This window comes from Bos grunniens, chromosome 29, assembly GCF_055505025.1.
Source record: "Bos grunniens cultivar Pamir isolate PY7600 chromosome 29, Bosgru_T2T1.0, whole genome shotgun sequence".
Lineage (NCBI taxonomy): Eukaryota > Metazoa > Chordata > Mammalia > Artiodactyla > Bovidae > Bos > Bos grunniens.
In genome coordinates this window covers 11,662,055-11,680,894 of record NC_141193.1, presented here as the reverse complement: position 1 = coordinate 11,680,894, position 18,840 = coordinate 11,662,055, and the positions used below count along the sequence as shown (strand labels likewise).

The following is an 18,840-nucleotide window of genomic DNA, read 5'->3' as shown; positions in this document are numbered from 1 at the left end:
TCTTTTGCTTTAAAAGCAATATGCAGTAAATAGCTTGTACAGATGGCATTTTATATTCTCACCAGAGTGTCAGTTGGGTAGATCCCTGGAAGCAGAATTGCTGAGTTAAAGGGCATATGTATGTGTCATTTATTAGATGCTGTCATAGTCCCACTGTTGGGATTGAACCACCAAAACTGAATCTAAACAAAGTGCACAAATGAGGGTTAAGGCACGGAGCACCATCTTATACACATCTGGTGACCAGGCCAGGCTCCTCTTGTTGTACCCAAGGGACAGGCCTGGATAGATCTAATGCAGTAATAGGCCCTGGGAGTCCTGGAAGGAGTCATAAAATACTATCATCTTTACTTTGACTGAAGTAAGAGTTTAACAGGTAGCCCTGTTCATCTCAAGCTGGGTTGGAGCTTTGAGTGGTTTCTTTGTCTTCTTTGATTAATAAGATACTTCAAAATAATTCCTTTGTAGTTTGGTTTGGCAGGCAAAATGTTTCAAGACAATGACACTACTGGGAAATTGTATCAGAAATATATCCATTTATCTTCAGCAAATGGACCTCATTAAATACCCTCCAAGAGGGCAGGACGAGCATTGACTGGACTCCGGGGACTGTCAGTCATTTGAAAAGCTTAGCCATAAGAATATGTCAGTCAGTCTGGCCAGTATGGGCAATACAAGCCCTAATGAATATCAATATGAGCCTTCAGACTTCCCTGGTGGTCCAGTGGTTAAGATTTTGTACTTCCACTGCAAGGGGCAGAGCTTCAAACCCTGGAGGGGGAACTAAGATCCTACATGCCATGTGGTTGGAACAACAAAAAAAAAGTCTCTGTCCATCACAAGTTGTCAGGAGCTCTGATTAAAGAAATCATCTCCTGGGGATGCAGACTGATGGAGGCGTCACCATCTGCAGTGCCATTCGTTGTTGTGGCAGGGGGAAGGGCATGTACTAATTCATGCACTAACTATTGTGAATGAAAAATGTTGCCTGACATATCAGTAAACAAAGGATGTTACAGCCATCCAGCTATCACAGTATATCCGCCCCCAATGGTCCACCCAGAAGGAATTCAGAATGGCAAAGGATGCCCTCCAAAAAGCCCTCAGCTACTGAAGTCACTTATTCCTCAAATTGTGTACCTAGAAGGGACTCAGGATGAGAAGAAAGTGGATACTTCCCCTAGATTGCTATGGTTCATATCAGAATAATGATTTCAATAAGCCCAGACACTTGCATCTCCCCAAACATTTAAAAAATACCTAAAATTTACTTTAGATATATTTAATCTGTCTTTAATGAAGTTATCTTTTGATGCTTTGATATCTGGTTTTTGTTGCAAAAACTCCTATATACCCTGCCTCCTCCTTTACCTCTTCAGGGTGGTCCCTTAGAGCTATGAGAGGCTGTCCCCAGGCTTGAAGTTCTCAGAAAGTTTGCCAGATAAAACATAATTGTCAACTTAGGTTGTGCTTTTTTTTTTCAGTCAACACTATTAAAGCATTTGCAGGGAGTGAGCCATGTCACTGCTCCCTGCATTATGTTGATGTAAACAAGCCGTAGGACCACAGTGAAATATGAGGGAGTATGGAAGTATAATCCACGGTGAGTTTAGGATGAAGACTTGAAAACTTGAACAACAGCACCAATGATACAGAGGACAGTGTAGAAAAGAGGAACCAAGACCAGGTCCCAGAGTTGGGGGTGGAAGACTTGCTTTTCAAGCCAACATTCAAGATCATGGGATTTATCCTGTGGGCAGTGGATATCTTTGAGTAGGTGTGTAAGATGTTAAAACTATGGATAATGGAGGAGAAAAATGGAAAGAAAGGATAAAACATAAGGAGATTAAAGATGTTAAACAGAAGGAGGTACATTAAGACAACCCAGAAGCTGTAGAAACAAGGTGGGGAAGCCTTTGGACACTTAGAGAAGGTCATGGCCACTAGCTTCCATTTCATTGAAAAGTGGGAGTGTGGACAGATATTTTGGAGGGTTGTTTACATTGCAGAATCAAGACTTTGGTGGAAGCATAATGACCAACTTCAAGTCTCTAAGAGTTTTTCACACATACGAAATAAGCTTCATTTATACTCTCCATGAAACTTCAGAGTAGAACAATGAAAAGGTTAAATGGAATATAGGCAGATTACACTTAATTTGATAACAGCTTCTGTTATTAACTTACCCTTGTTCTTTGCTATTTGCCAGCACCTTGCACAGACTGAGGTAGGTGTGTGATATTTGGGAATGTTAATTTCTTTCCAGTTCTCAGAGCCTAGGGAAGAAAGAATGAAAAGGTAATACTCAAGGCTAGGAGGGGGTCATAGTCAAAAGCTTTGTGGCATTCTAAAACTACACTGAAGAAAGCTCCCATCTCCCTGATTACGTTTTGAAGGCAAAATTAAATGAAGTTAAAAGGGGAAGTGGGCAAAGGAGTAAGAGCCTGAATGGAAAGGAGGAAGCTCTCTCTGGGTTAAGATAGGTGGTCCACACTGAGGCTGGCTCTCCTCCTGTCATGTCTGCAGGAAGGGGCAGAACTTCTGACCAGAGACTGGCAGGTGTTATAATCTGATTACTGAGCACATGGCCTTTATAGGAGCTGGTGTGGCCCCCTAGAACTGTCCCTTGTTCCACCCGGGCCTTGGGAGGGGAACCTCTGTGACTTGCCCAGAGACAGAGAGCAATGGCATGTCACCATGTGACTGGGGGAGCTGGAATATGATGGTGACACCACAGTGTCTGCACAGACATCACCTCGCTTCATTTTCCTTTTGACACCACAAGAGTCTGGAAATCTCAAAAGATTCTACAGAGGAGGGAAAAGAGTAAGGTATATGTACTGTCTGGCCTGGAGAGGAGAGACTGAACTTGAGTTAAAGATAAATGTATATGACACTACTTATAAAATGTGAGTGGGCCTAGAGCACAGCATGTGAAAACACAGTGCTAGAGCCAGATAGCCTGGGTTCAAATCCTAGCTTGGCCATCCACTAGTTGTGTGACCTGAGACAAGTTACTTCCTCTGTCTGTGGCTCACATTCCCCACCTTTAAATAGGGGATAATAACAGAACCCAATGAGTTAATATGTGTAGGGTGTTTTGATTCATTGTAAGTGCTATAAGAGTTTTATATATAAAGTTGTCAAATTAAAAAAAAAAAAGCACAATGTGAGTGTTCTGAGTTAAGTTTTGTTTGGGACAAAATGTGGTATATAGGAGACAGCCTGTCACATAGATCTGAGGAACATTGCCTAAGAGGTGTGTGGGGGGAGGTCGGTAAGCATGTGATTTGGGGAAAGGGGTATGTGAGTCAAGAATACATTTAGAAGAGGCTTGCTGCTAGTCATGAGGAGTGGATATCTCTGTTCATGATGTCAGTGCTTTTCTAGATATGCAAAGGTACAAGATATTAGGCTCATAAAGTTTTCTTTTGAAAATATTTCTTTGAAGGAATGTTCTGTTAGTTTTTCCAGAGTGCAGCATGACTCACTCCTGACCTCTGCATTGACCTCCTTGCGTCATATGTTGAAAGTCAGTGACATCAGTGGGTAGTGACTCCATCCTGGTAGTGTCAGGTGGTGAGGGACAGTGTGTAGATGGCAAAGATGATCAGATATTTTGGGTTCAATTTCATGTCTGTTCCACCTGCTGTATGTGAGGAGCTTGTTCAGCACTTGGGAGCTGCCCTCAGGGTTATGTCATGATTTGAAGGACCATCTGGTTCCATCTCTGTAATCAAGGCCAGAAGGGACTAGGGACTAGGCTGAGGTTGCTGTAGACAAAGTGATGTTAGTGACAAAACAGAAACTGGGATTCAGACAAGTCTGAGCCCTGAGTCAGCCTCTTGAAAGCTGTGGGATTGCTGTACGGGGCTGTCCAGCTGTGGAATGAAGGTACTTCTTTGTGGGACTCCATGCCTAAGTGGGGTGAATGGAGACTGTCTGACCTCCAGGTTCTCTGGGGGCTGCCTCAGGACTGCTGCCTGGAGAAGAGGCACGTTTGTTGCCTCTGACATCTAGCTCACCTTAGGGCTTGGGGACCTGTGTTTGACCACCTGGAGCCTTATCACAGCAGGTGCCAAGATCAATGGAGATTAAAGTGTGGGGGCTGCAGTGTAACACCAAAGTGGTCCAACCTAGAGACTGAGCCTCGCCTGTTATAATGAGCCCTTTATCAATTACTGGCTTCCCTTGTGGCTCAGCTGGTAAAGAATCTGTCTGCAATGTGCAAGACCTAAGTTCGATCCCTGGGTTGGGAAGATCCCCTGGAGAAAGGAAAGGCTACCCACTCTTGCATTCTGGCCTGGAGAATTCCAAAGACTGTATAGTCCATGGCACAAAGAGTCGGACACAACATAGCGACTTTCACTTATCAATTACACCAGTCCCTGTTCTTGCTCTTAAAAAATGTGTGTGTGTGTGTGTGTGTGTGTGTGTTTTAGGGGAATGAGGACTTAAATGCAATGTTAAAATGTTCTCCACCGGGGTGAAAGTACTCCTTCCTCTGGCTGGTGGCTCATTCCACTTCATCAAAAATGATTTTTTTTTAAACTTTACAATATTGTATTAGTTTTGCCAAATATCGAAATGAATCCGCCACAGGTATACCTGTGTTCCCCATCCTGAACCCTCCTCCCTCCTCCCTCCCCATACCCTCCCTCTGGGTCGTCCCAGTGCACCAGCCCCAAGCATCCAGTATCGTGCACCGAACCTGGACTGGCGACTCATTTCATACATGATATTATACATGTTTCAGTGCCATTCTCCCAAATCTCCCCACCCTCTCCCTCTCCCACAAAGTCCATAAGACTGATCTATACATCAGTGTCTCTTTTGCTGTCTCGTACACTGGGTTATTGTTACCATCTTTCTAACTTCCATATATATGCGTTAGTATGATTTCTTAAAAACAAACAGGGTGGGTGAGAGTCCAACCTGGGCCCGGGTGCCAGGCCTAAGCTGACAGTGCCAGGCGGGGAATTCAGAAGACCATCTCCTGGCGTAGGGTGCCTGCCTGGAAGCTGTGGCACCTCCAGATTTTCCACGGCTCTGTAAGAAGTAGTGCTTTGGTAGCTGGGAGCTGTAATGGGACCTGATTTGAGATCAGTTCTTGGAGAACACAAAGAAGTGTGGTGGATTGAACCAGCTGCCCTTTGACCCTGTCAGCAACAACAAGCCCCTGCAGTTTGGTAGTGCCAGTGGCCCTCTGGTCACAGAAGACCTCACTGAGAATGGAGGGGAATCAAACAAGGAAAGAAAGAGAACAAATGCTCCTTCAGAGATCAAGCCCTGAGCCTTTGGAATGGGAGCACTGACTCCAAGACCATAGATTGCCAGAAGAATAACCCTAGGGAGTATAAGTAGTAAGAACTCACATGAAAGAAACCACTTGAATGCAAGACCCAACATCCCCCAACCACCAGTAACACCCTGTGCAGGATGCCTCATATAAACAACAAACAAAACAAAAATACAAACCCAACCATCAGCGGACAGGATTACCACCTAACTCAGCCTTTCCCTTCAGAGGAAAAATAAACAAAGACTCAGCACAAGTCTCACCCTATATGAAGCTTACACAAACCACTGTACCAACCTTAGGAAGACAGAAACAAAAAGGAGGAAAGAATTCAACCTTGAAGACTGGAAAAAGGAGACCTCAAACACAATGAGTTAAAAATAAATAATGAAAAGACAGAGAAATACTACAAAAATGAAGGAACAAAGTAAAAATACAGAAGTCCAAATAAATAAAGAGAAAATAGGCAAACTACCCGAAAAAAAAATCAGAATAATGATAGTAAAGATGATCAAAAGCCTTGAAAACAAAATGGAGAAAATGCAAGAATCAATTAACCAATACATAGAAGAATTAAAGAACAAATATACAAACAACACAATTACTGAAATTAAAAATACTCTAGAAGGAATCAATAGCAGAATATCTGAAGCAGAAGAACGAATCAGTGAGTTGGAAGATAAAATGGTGGAAATAACTTTTGAGGAGCAGAATAAAGTAAAAAGAATTAAAAGATCTAAGGATAGTCTCAGAAACCTCTGGGACAATATCAAACACACCAATGTTTGAATTATAGGGGTCCCAGAAGAAGAAGAGAAAAAGAAAGGGTATGAGAAAATTTTTGAAGAGATTATAGTTGAAAATTTCCCCAACATGGAAAAGGAAATAGTCTATCAAGTCCAAGAGACACAAAGAGTCCCATACAATATAAACCCAAGGAGAAACACACGAAGACACATACTAATCAAACTAACAAAGACTAAACACAAAGGAAGAATATTAAAAGCAGCAAGGGAGAAGTAACAATTAACATACAAGGGAAACCCCATATGCTTAACAGCTGATCTTTCAGCAGAAACTCTGCAGTCCAGAAGGGAATGACAGGATATTGTACTGAAAAAGAAAAATCTACAACCAAGATTACTGTACCTGGCAAGGATCTCATTCAAAATTGATGGATAAATAAAAAGCTTTTCAGACAAGTGAAAGTTCAGAGAATTCAGTACCACAAACCAGCTTTACAACAAATGTTAAAGGGACTTATATAGTCAAGAAATACAAGAGAAGAAAAAAGATGTACAAAATCAACCCCAAAACAATTAAGAAAATAACAATAGGAGCATATATATATCAATAATTATTTTAAATGCAAATGGATTAAATGCACCAACCAAAAGACACAGACTGGCTGAATAGATACAAAAACAATACCTATATATGTGCTGTCTGCAAGAAACCCATTTCAGACCTCAAGACACTTATAGACTGAAAGTGAGAGGATGGAAAATTATATTACATGAAAGTGGGAAGCAAAAGAAAGCTGGAGTAGCAATCCTTATATCAGATAAAATAGACCTTAAAATAAACAAGATTATAAGAGATAAGGAAGGACACTACATAATGATCGAGGGATCAATTCAAGAGGAAGACATAACAATTGTAAATATCTATGCACCCACCATAGAAGCACCTCAATACATAAGACAAACACTAACAGGCATAAAAGGAGAAATTGACAGTAACACAATAATAGTGGGAGACTTTAACACCCCACTCACACCAATGGACAGATCATCAAAACAGAAAATTAATAAGGAAACGCAAGTATTAAAGGAAACATTAGAGGAGATGGATTTCATTGATGTCTTCAGGACATTCCATCCAAATGCAGAAGAATACACCTTTTTCTCAAGTGCACATGGAACATTCTTCAGGATAGACCACATCTTAGGTCACAAATCAAACCTCAGTAAATTTAAGAAAATTGAAATCATACAAGCATCTTCTCTGACCACAATGTTATGAGACCAGATATCAATTACAAGGGAAAAAAAACTATAAGAAACACAAACACGTGGAGAGTAAACAAAGCATTTCTAAAGACCCAACAGGTTATTGAAGAAATCAAAAGGGAAACCAAAAAATTCCTAGAAACAAATGACAATGAAAACACAGCAACTCAAAACCTATAGGATGCAGCAAAAGCAGTTCTAAGAGTGAAGTTTATAGCAATACAATCCTACATCACAAGAAAAACAGTGAATAGACAATCTAATTTTACACCTAAAGTAACTGGAAAAAGAACAAAAAGGAAACACAAGATTAGTAGAAGGAAAGAAATCATAAAGATCTGAGCAGAAATAAATGAAAAAAAAAATGAAAGAAACAATGGTAAAGATTAATAAAACTAAAAGCTGGTTCTTTGAGAAGATAAACAAAATTGATAAGCCTTTAGCCAGACTCATCCAGAAAAAAAGAGAGAAGAATCAATTTAACAAAATCAGAAATGAAAAAGGAGAGGTTAAAACAGACAATGCAGAAATACAAAGGATTATAAGAGACTATTATGAACAACTACATGCCAATAAAATGGATAACCTGGAAGAAATGGACAGATTCTTAGAAAAGTTCAATCTTCCAAGACTGAACCAGGAAGAAATAGAAATCATGAACAACCCCAATTACAAGCATTGAAATTGAAGCTGTGATCAAAAATCTCCAAAAAAGCAAAAGCCCAGGACCAGATGGATTCACAGGAGAATTATATCAAACATTTAGAGAAAAGCTAATGCTTATCCTTCTAAAGCTCTTCAAAAAATTGTGTAGGAAGGAACACTTCCAAACTCATTCTACAAGGCCACCATCACCCTGATACCAAAACCAAAGACAACACAAAATAAGAAAACTACAGGCCAATATCACTGATGAACATAGATGCAAGAATCCTCAACCCAATTACAAAATTTTAGCAAAACTTTAGCAAACAGGATTCAGCAACACTTCAAAATGTTCACACACCATGATCAATTTGGGTTCACTCCAGGGATGCAAGGATACTTCATTATACTCAAATCAATCAATGTGATACACCATATTAACAAATTGAAAAATAAAAATCATATGATAATCTCAATAGATGCATAAAAAGCCTTTGACAAAATTCAGCACCCATTTATGATTAAAACTCTTCAAAACATGGGCATATAAGGAACCTACCTCAACATAGTAAAGGCCATATATGATAAGCCTACAGCAAACATTATTCTCAATGGTGAAAAACTGAAAGCATTCCCCCTAAGATCAGGAACAAGACAAACCTGTCCACTTTCTCCACTGCTATTCAACCTTGTTTTGCAAGTCCTAGATAAAGCAATCAGAGAAGGAAAAGAAATTAAAGGAATCCAGATCAATAAAGCAGAAATAAAACTCTCACTGTTTGCAGATAACATGATACTGTACATAGAAAGCCCTGAAGATAGTATCAGAAAATTACTAGAGCTAATCAGTGAATTTAGCAAAGTTTAGCAGGATACAAAATCAGTACACAGAAATCACTTGCATTTCTATATACTAACAGTGAAAAATCAAAAAGAGAAATTAAGGAATCAATCGCATTCACCATTGCAACAAAAAGAATTAAATATCGAGGAATAAACTTACCTAAGGAGACAGAAGAACTACACACAGAAAATTATAAGACACTGATGAAAGGAATCAAAGATGACATAAACAGATGGAGAGATATTCCATGTTCCTGAGTAGGAAGAATCAATATTGTGAAAATAACTATACTAACAAATGCAATCTACAGATTCAATGCAATCCCTATCAAATTACCAATGGCATTTTTCACAGAACTAGAACAAAAAATTTCACAATTCATATGGAAATTCAAAAGACCCTGAATAGCCAAAGCAGTCTTGAGAATGAAGAATGGAGCTGAAGGAATCAACCTTCCTGACTTTAGGTTATACTACAAAGCTACAGTCATCAAGACAATTGTACCATATATGTACAGTACCATATATGGTACTGGCACAAAAACATAAATATAGACCAATGGAACAAGACAGAAAGCCCAGAAATAAACCGGTGCACCTATGGGTACCTTATTGTTGACAAAGGAGGCAAAAATATACAATGGGGCAAAGACAGCCTCTTCAATAAATTGTTCTGGGAAAACTGGACAGCTACATGTAAAGAATGCAATTAGAACACTTCCTAACACCATACACAAAGATAAATTCAAAATGTATTAAAGACCTAAATGTAAGACCAGAAACATAAAACTCTTAGAGGAAAACATAGGCAGAACACTCAACGACATAAATTAAAGCAAGATCCTCTTTGACCCGCCTCCTAGAGTAATGGAAATAAAAACAAAATAAATTAGTGGCACCTGATTAAACTTCAAGCTTTTGCACAGCAAAGGAAACTATAAGCAAGGTGAAAAGACAACCCTCAGAATGGGATAAGATAATAGCAAAGGAAACAGCTGACAAAGGATTGATTTACAAAATACACAAGCAGCTCATACAACTCAATGCCAGAAAAACAAACAATTCAATCAAAAAGTGAGGAAAAAAAGACCTAAACAGACATTTCTCCAAAGAAGATATACATATGGCTAACAAACACATGAAAAGATGCTCAACATCACTCATTATTAGAGAAATGCAAATCAAAACTACAATGAGATATCACCTCACACCAGTCAAATGGCCATCATCAAAAAGTCTACAAACAGTAAATGCTGGAGAGGATGTGGAGAAAAGGGAATGCCCTTGCACTGTTGGTGGGAATGTAAACTGATACAGTCACTATGGAAGGTGGTATGGAGGTTCCTTAAAAAACTAAGAATAAAATCACCATATGACCCAGCAATCCCACTCCCAGGCATATACCCTGAGGAAACCAAAATTGAAAAACACTCATGTATCCCATTGTTCATTAAAGCACTATTTACAATAGCTAGAACATGGAAGCAACCTAGATGTCCATCAACAGATGAATGGACAAAGAAGCTGTGGCACATATACACAATGGAATATTACTCAGCCATAAAAAAGGAGTCAGTTCTAGTGAGGTGGATGAACCTAGAATCTGTTATACAGAGTGAAGTGAGTTAAAAAGAGAAAGACAAATATTGTATTCTAACACATATATACGGAACCTCGAAAAATGATAATGAAGAATTTATTTACAAAGCAGAAACAGACATAGAAAATAGACTTATGGACCTGGGAAGAGGGGAGGAGAGGGTGAGATGTATGGAAAGAGTAACATGGAAATTTACATTACCATATGTAAAATAGACAGACAACACGAATTTACCATCTCAGGAAACTCAAATAGGGGCTCTGTATCAATCCAGAGGGGTGAGATGGGGTGGGAGATGGGAGGGAGGTTCAAAAGGGAAGGGATATATGTATACCTATGACTGATTCATGTTGAGGTTTGACCAAAAACAACAAAATTCTGTAAAGCAATTATCCTTCAATAAAAAAAGAAAAAAAAAATTCCCAGTCTTCCATATGGTTACCAATGGAAAGGTAGGAGGAGAGTGATAAACCAAGAGTTTGGGATTAACATATACACACTGCTGCTGCTGCTAAGTCACTTCAGTCATGTCCAACTCTGTGCAACTCCATAGATGGCAGCCCACCAGGCTCCCCCGACCCTGGGATTCTCCGGGCAAGAACACTGGAGTGGGTTGCCATTTCCTTCTCCAATGCATGAAAGTGAAAAGTAAAAGTGAAGTCGCTCAGTCGTGTCCGACTCCTAGTGACCCCATGGACTGCAGCCTACAAGGCTCCTCCGTCCATGGGATTTTCCAGACAAGAGTACTGGAGTGGGTTGCCATTGCCTTATCTGCATATACACACTACTAAATATAAAATAAATAATCAAGGAGGACCTACAGTACAGCCCAGGGAACCCTACTCAATGTTCTTTAATAACCTATATGGGAAAAGAATATAAGAAAGAATGGATACCTATATATGTATAATGGAATCACATCCCTATAGAGCTGAAACTAATACAATATTGCAAATAAACTATGCATGCATGCTCAGTCACTAAGTCCTTTCTACCTCTTTGTGACCCCATGGACTGTAGGCTGCCAGACTTCTACATCCATGGAATTTTCCAGGAGTGGGTTGCCAGTTCCTCTTCCAGGGGATTTTCTGGACCCAAGGATCAAACCCACATCTTTTACATCTCCTGCACTGGCAAGCAGAAATCAACTATACTCCATACAAAATAAAAATTAAATTTATAAAAAAGGAAATATTACATCCAGCTACCAAAAGGGGCTCTTTCCCCTCCTGGGATTCCTGATGTGATGCTGGAGAGGGCAGAGCAGGTGGAGGACACCTCAGCATTATCTGAGATTGTGTTTCCCTGGCTTTGGTGTGCTTTGGCTTCTAATGGGCCCCTTTGACTTATTTTTGGAGGACCTAATGCAGGGCCTCATAGACACCAGGTTAGTTGAAGGCTGAGATGTAGGTGCTTGTGGGAGTGTGAAATCCCAGCTCTCTAGCCTTGGGTTGGGATACTTTTGAGGCAAACTTATGTTCCAGAGTTCCCTGTGAAAACAGGCTGCAGCTTCCCTCCCCAAGACTTGCATGCAATCACACTCAGGCTAGTTTCATCCTTTTCCTGTCCTGATTCCCCTATGCCCTCACTGGTTTCTCTGGAAGGTCCTTTTTAAAAAAAATTTAACTGTGCTGAGTCTTCCTTGCTGCACGAGCATTCTCTAGTTTCAGAGAGTGGGGACTACTCTGTAGATATGGTAAGTGGGCTTCTCATTGCAATGGCTTCTCTTGTTGCAGACCATAGGATCTATGGCCTGAGATCTCAGTTCTTGTGGCCCATGGGCTTAGTAGCTCTCAAAATATGAAATCTCCCCAAACCAGGGGTCCAGCATGTCTCCTGCACCAGAAGGCAGATCAGTAACCACTGGACCACCAGGGAAATCCTTCTGAGAGGAACTTTGAAATAAATCACTTGTACATGAAACCTTGAGTCATGGGCTACTTCTGGGGAGGCTGACCTATGACGGTTCCCTAATCAGGCAATTCCTTGACACCAGGACTGATATAGGTTCACCTCACAAATGTTCTTATGGCATCCTGAAGCTGTCTCTGCCATATGTCTTTTTCTTGCTTGAGTTTCTGGAACCCACACTAGACCACAGCTTCCAGAGGGGCAGAGCTCTAACTTGACTCTCTTACAAGTCCACGTGAGTAGGTCTTGTCTCTATCCTCCAGACTCTAATGTCAAAACAAGGCTAACACACAGACTTGTTATTGGGTTATGAGTGTTAGGTTAAAAGCTCAACTGGCTGTAATCAAAGTCTAAATAATCTTGTCTTAAATGCAATACATTTACATGCAATAATAGTTCCAGTCAGTCCACAGTGATAGGAACCCTGGTTTTTCTTGTTGATAGTCATCTTCAACACATGATATTCACCTCTGGTCTAACATGGCTGCTCTAGCTCCTGTTATTATATCTGCATTCCAGAGAAGGGGAAGCAGGATATGCACCTTTCCTTAAAGAGCATAATCAACAGTTATAAAATTACTTTCACTCATTTCTCACTGGTTGCAATGAAGTCACAGAGGCATTTTTAAGTGAAAGAAAGGCTAGGAAATGAACTTTTTAGCTAAATGGCCATAAACTGGGGTTTTAGTTACCAAATGAATGAGACAAATAGGAGTGACTGTTATACCTTTCTGATTCAGTGAAGAGAAGGTGACTTACACTATGAACACATAAAAACCCCAAATCTGAAAGTCTCAACATAACTAAGCTTTATTTCTCACTCACATCTGACTTTGGTGGACAGGGGGCCCTACTCATCACACCCTTTCAGGGAGCAAAGTGGATGGAGGCACCTTCTGGATACAAGGGAAGGGAGTGTGAGGCAAATTAGGATCTGACTCCAAATGCTTCACTTGGAAGTGACATATCACCTCTACCAAATTCCACTGGCCAAAATAACTTCCATGGTCATGGCAAACCTGAAGGTGGTGGGTACACAGAAGGGCAGTGGGAGTGATCCTACCGCAGAACATTCATTATGAGTAACAAGGGCCACCACCCTTCATTCATGTCCCTGCGCTTTGTTCTTTGGTTCTTCCCATGCTGCTCCTCCATCTCTTTTGGCCTGTAGATATAGATTTGGATAAGATCAAAAGAGAGGACATATGCTAGACTGTAAATATATGTGGAAAACAAGAAAGGAAGGAAGGAAAGGCAGACTGCTGGGAACCTATGCTGCCCTCCTTCAGGAGTCCACCAGCCTCTTTCCCTGCTGTCCGACCCCCTCAGCTCTGTGATGCTGGGGGACCTCAAGAAGTGGTCCGGGCCCTTGAGCCTACAGGAAGTGGATTAGAGGCTGCAGCACCCACTGCAGGTCAAATATGGCTGGGTGAAGGTCGACAAACTGGCCAAAGTGCTGACACCCACCCAGATTAAGAACTGGCCCACCGGCAATGCATGGGACAGGCTTGATTCATGTAAATTGTACACCTTGGTCTTAACAGATCTGGATGCTCCCAGCAGGCAGGACCCCCAAATACAGGAAATGGCACCACTTTCTGGTGGTCAACATGAAGGGCAATGACATCAGCAGTGGCACATTCCTCTCAGATTATGTGGGCTCTGGGCCTCCCAAGGGCACAGGCCTGCATCACTACATCTGACTGGTTTATGAGCAGGAAAGACCACTGAAGTTTGATGAGTGCATTCTCAGCAACTGATCTGGGGACTACCATGGCAAATTCAAAGTGGCCTCTTTCTGCAAAAAGTATGACCTCGGGGACCCCAGTGACCAGTACGTGTCACCAGGCTGAATGGGATGATTATGTGTCCAAGCTCTACGAACGGCTGTCTGAGAAGTAGAGGAGTGGGACACTGTCCCAGAGTCCCCAAACAGTGTTTCCCTTTAGTGATGAATGTAGATTTCTGCCCACACACACCCCCCAACCCACCCCCCAACCCACCCCCCTACCCTGCCACTCCCTGCCCGAGTCCTGAGCAGTCAGATTTAGGTTTAGGGTGACTTTTCTTCCCTTCTGCCTGCCCTGTATAATTCTAGGGGGTTTATGTTTTGATCAAACTTGAACTCTGTTTTGGTGGGGGTTACTTTGCTACTGTGATGGAGTTTATCAAAATGTTAATGTGAGAATGACAACCCAGATTTTAAAGAAGAAAAAAAAAAAAATTCTGGTAAAAAGACCAGGTTTGCAATATTAGAACAGAGCATCAAAGAATCTTTAAGGGAGGTTGAAAACAAAGAAGAGATTGACTGCTTCTACTTTTGTGAGCCCGAGCACAGCACTGTGTATGAAGTCTCCTAATGGCATATGTTTTCACAGCCCTGTCTCACCAAGACAATGAGGGGCCCACATGTCCACTAACCCCCAATGCCTCAGGCTGGTTACTGGGTGTCAGTGTCCCACTCTGGCTCCTTTATAGAACAATACCAGAAAAAGCTACAGAGAGCAAGTCACTTTACTGTTAAAGCCTGGCCATCTAGATAAGCAGCAGTTCTGGGTAAAAGATTATCCAGAAATCTGAAAGTCTGTGCTTGTTAACTTGATCACTCTTTGGTGTAAAAAAAAGTCATTCTGGATGTTGTATTAATTCTGCTGTTTGCTTATAGTTGAATAAAAATAAAAACACTGTGTAGATTAAAAAAAAGGAAGAAGGAAAGAAGAAAATTAAAAATAAATATTGAAAAGCATGTTCGTAATCACAATTTTGTATTTGTACAGTTTAGGTGATTTAAATAAATTTATAAAATAAAAAATAAGAGAAATTTAAAATATAAATGTATTCACTAAACCCAACAAAATAATGATAATGAGACTGTACCATACTAACCATGTAGGGCAGGCAGACTCTTTACCATCTGAACCACCAGGGAAGCCCAATAATCCTAATTTAAATCCCAGCTTGACCAGGGGCTTCCCTCATGGCTCAGATGGTAAAGAATCTGCCTGAAGTTCAGGCTTGGTTCAATCCCTGGGTCAAGAAGATACACTGGAGAAGAGAATGAGTACCTACTCCAGTATTCTTGCCTGGAGAATTCCTTGGACAGAGGAGCCTGGCAGACTACAGTGCATGGTGTTCCAAAGAGTAGGACATGACTGAGCGACTAACACTTTAACTTTCTTTTTCATCAGATTCTCAAGCCCTAAGCTCTTTCCCCTACCTTTCATGCTGTGTAAACTATTTAGCACTGGGAGATGTGGAGAGATCTCTAACTGTGAACCCAACCCAAGAAATTTGTAAAGATAAAGACAACTAAAAAGTATCCTTTCTGAAATATACTTAGCAACTTTGCAACTTGTGGGGCAGGTCACTTTGAAGGTGTTTTGGGGCAAATAAGAGATGCATGCTTGGTGATTTGCTTCTGTCAAGTGCTGAGAAAAGTTAGGTGACTGAATGTCTGGTTACTTGATTTCACAGCTGATATCATCCTGGGGAAAGAATGCTCATCAGATCAACACATATTTTCTCACTAAACAGCAGGCTTAGAAAAGTTTCTAAGGTCAACATCAGGTGTTTTTGACATGAAAGGCAGAATGGGGTTCAGTTCAGTCAGTTCAGTCACTCAGTCATGTCCAACTCTTTGTGACCTCATGAATCACAGCACACCAGGCCTCCCTGTCCATCACAAACTCCCGGAGTCTACCCAAATCCATGTCCATTGGGTCGGTGATGCCATCCAGCCATCTCATCCTCTGTCATCCCCTTCTCCTCCTGCCCCCAATCCCTCCCAGCATCAGAGTCTTTTCCAATGAGTCAACTCTTCGCATGAGGTGGCCAAAGTATTAGAGTTTTAGCCTCAGCATCAGTCCTTCCAAAGAACACTCGGGACTGATCTCCTTTAGGATGGACTGGTTGGATCTCCTTGCAGTCCAGGGGACTCGCATGAGTTTTCTCCAACACCACAGTTCAAAAGCATCAATTCTTTGGCACTCAGCTTTCTTCACAGTCCAACTTTCACATCCATACATGACCACTGGAAAAACCATAGCATTGACTGCTGCTGCTGCTGCTGCTAAGTCGCTTCAGTCGTGTCCGACTCTGTGCGACCCCATAGACGACAGCCCACCAGGCTCCCCCATCCCTGGGATTCTCCAGAGAAGAACACTGGAGTGGGTTGCCATTTTCTTCTCCAATGCATGAAAGTGAAAAGTGAAAGGGAAGTCGCTCAGTCGTGTCTGACTCGCAGCGACCCCATGGACTGCAACCTTCCAGCCTCCTCCATCCGTAGGATTTTCCAGGCAAGAGTACTGGAGTGGGGTGCCATTGACTAGATGGAACTTTGTTGGCAAAGTAATGTCTTTGCTTTTTAATATGCTATCTAGGGTGATCATAACTTTCCTTCCAAGGAGTAAGTGTCTTTTAATTTCATGGCAGCAATCACCATCTGCTGTGATTTTGGAGCCCCTAAAAATAAATTCTTGATACTATTTCCACTGTTTCTCCATCTATTTCCCATGAAATGATGGGACTGGATGCCATGATCTTAGTTTTCTGAATGCTGAGCTTTAAGCCAACTTTTTCACTCTCCTCTTTCACTTTCATCAAGAGGCTTTTTAGTTCCTCTTCACTTCCTGCCATAAGGGTGGTGTCATCTGCATATCTGAGGTTATTGATATTTCTCCTGGCAATCTTGATTCCAGCTTGTACTTCTTCCAGCCCAGTGTGTCTCATGATGTATTCTGCATATAAGTTCAGTTCAGTTCAGTTCATTTGCTCAGTCATGTCTGACTCTTTGCGACCCCATGAATTGCAGCACACCAGGCCTCCCTGTCCATCAACAACTCCCGGAGTTCACTCAAGCTCAGGCCCATCGAGTCGGTGATGCCATCCAGCCATCTCATCCTCTGTCATCCCCTTCTCCTCCTGCCCCCAATCCCTCCGAACATCAGGGTCTTTTCCAATGAGTCAACTCTTCGCATGAGGTGGCCAAAGTATTAGAGTTTTAGCCTCAGCATCAGTCCTTCCAAAGAACACTCGGGACTGATCTCCTTTAGGATGGACTGGTTGGATCTCCTTGCAGTCCAGGGGACTCGCATGAGTTTTCTCCAACACCACAGTTCAAAAGCATCAATTCTTTGGCACTCAGCTTTCTTCACAGTCCAACTCTCATATCCATACATGACCACAGGAAAAACCATAGCCTTGACTAGATGGACCTTTGTTGGCAAAGTAATGTCTCTGCTTTTGAATATGCTATCTAGGTTGGTCATAACTTTCCTTCCAAGGAGTAAGAACTTTTAATTTCATGACTGCAATCACCATCTGCAGTGATTTTGGAGCCCCCAAAAATGAAGTCTGACATTGTTTCCACAGTTTCCCCATCTATTTCCCATGAAGTGATGGGACCAGATCCCATGATCTTAGTTTTCTGAATGCTGAGCTTTAAGCCAACTTTTTCACTCTCCACTTTCACTTTCATCAAGAGGCTTTTCTTCACTTTCTGCCATAAAGGTGGTGTCATCTGCATATCTGAGGTTATTGATATTTCTCCTGGCAATCTTGATTCCAGCTTGTGTTTCTTCTAGTCCAGAGTCTCTCATGATGTACTCTGCAAATAAGTTAAATAAGCAGGGTGACAATATACAGCCTTGACATACTCCTTTTCCTATTTGGAACCAGTCTGTTGTTCCATGTCCAGTTCTAACTGTTGCTTCCTGACCTGCATATAGGTTTCTCAAGAGGCAGATCAGGTGGTCTGGTATTCCCATCTCTTTCAGAATTTTCCACAGTTTATTGTGATCCACACAGTCAAAGGCTTTGGCATAGTCAATAAAGCAGAAATAGTGTTTTTCTGGAACTCTTTCCATGATCCAGCAGATGTTGGCAATTTGATCTCTGGTTCCTCTGCTTTTTCTAAAACCAGCTTGAGCCTTCACAGCTGAATTCTACCAAAAATTTAGAGCAGAGCTAACACCTATCCGACTCAAACTCTTCCAGAAGTTGTTGCAGAGGAAGGTAAACTTCCAAACTCATTCTATGAGGCCACCATCACCCTAATACCAAAACCTGACAAAGATCCCACAAAAAAAGAAAATTACAAGCCAATATCACTGATGAACATAGATGCAAAAATCCTTAACAAAATTCTAGCAATCAGAATCCAACAACACATTAAAAAGATCATACACCATGACCAAGTGGGCTTTATACCAGGGATGCAAGGATTCTTCAATATCCACAAATCAATCAATGTAATACACTAAAAAAATGAAAAATAAAAGCCATATGTCATCCCAGTAGATCCAGAGGAAGACTTTGACAAAATTCAACATCCATTTATGATAAAAACTCTCCATAAAGCAGGTATAGAAGGAACATACCTCAACATAATAAAAGCTATATATGACAAACCCACAGCAAACATTATCCTCAATGGTGAAAAATTGAAAGCATTTCCCCTAAAGTCAGGAACAAGACAAGGGTGCCCACTCTCACCACTACTATTCAACATAGTTTTGGAAGTTTTGGCCACA

General features: G+C 41.3%; 1 pseudogene; it reads left to right on the top strand.

Moving 5' to 3' along the window:
* The first annotated feature begins 13,646 nt into the window (after positions 1 to 13,646).
* On the top strand, positions 13,647 to 14,212 carry LOC147342093 (phosphatidylethanolamine-binding protein 1 pseudogene; annotated as a pseudogene).
* The last annotated feature ends 4,628 nt before the right edge of the window (positions 14,213 to 18,840 follow it).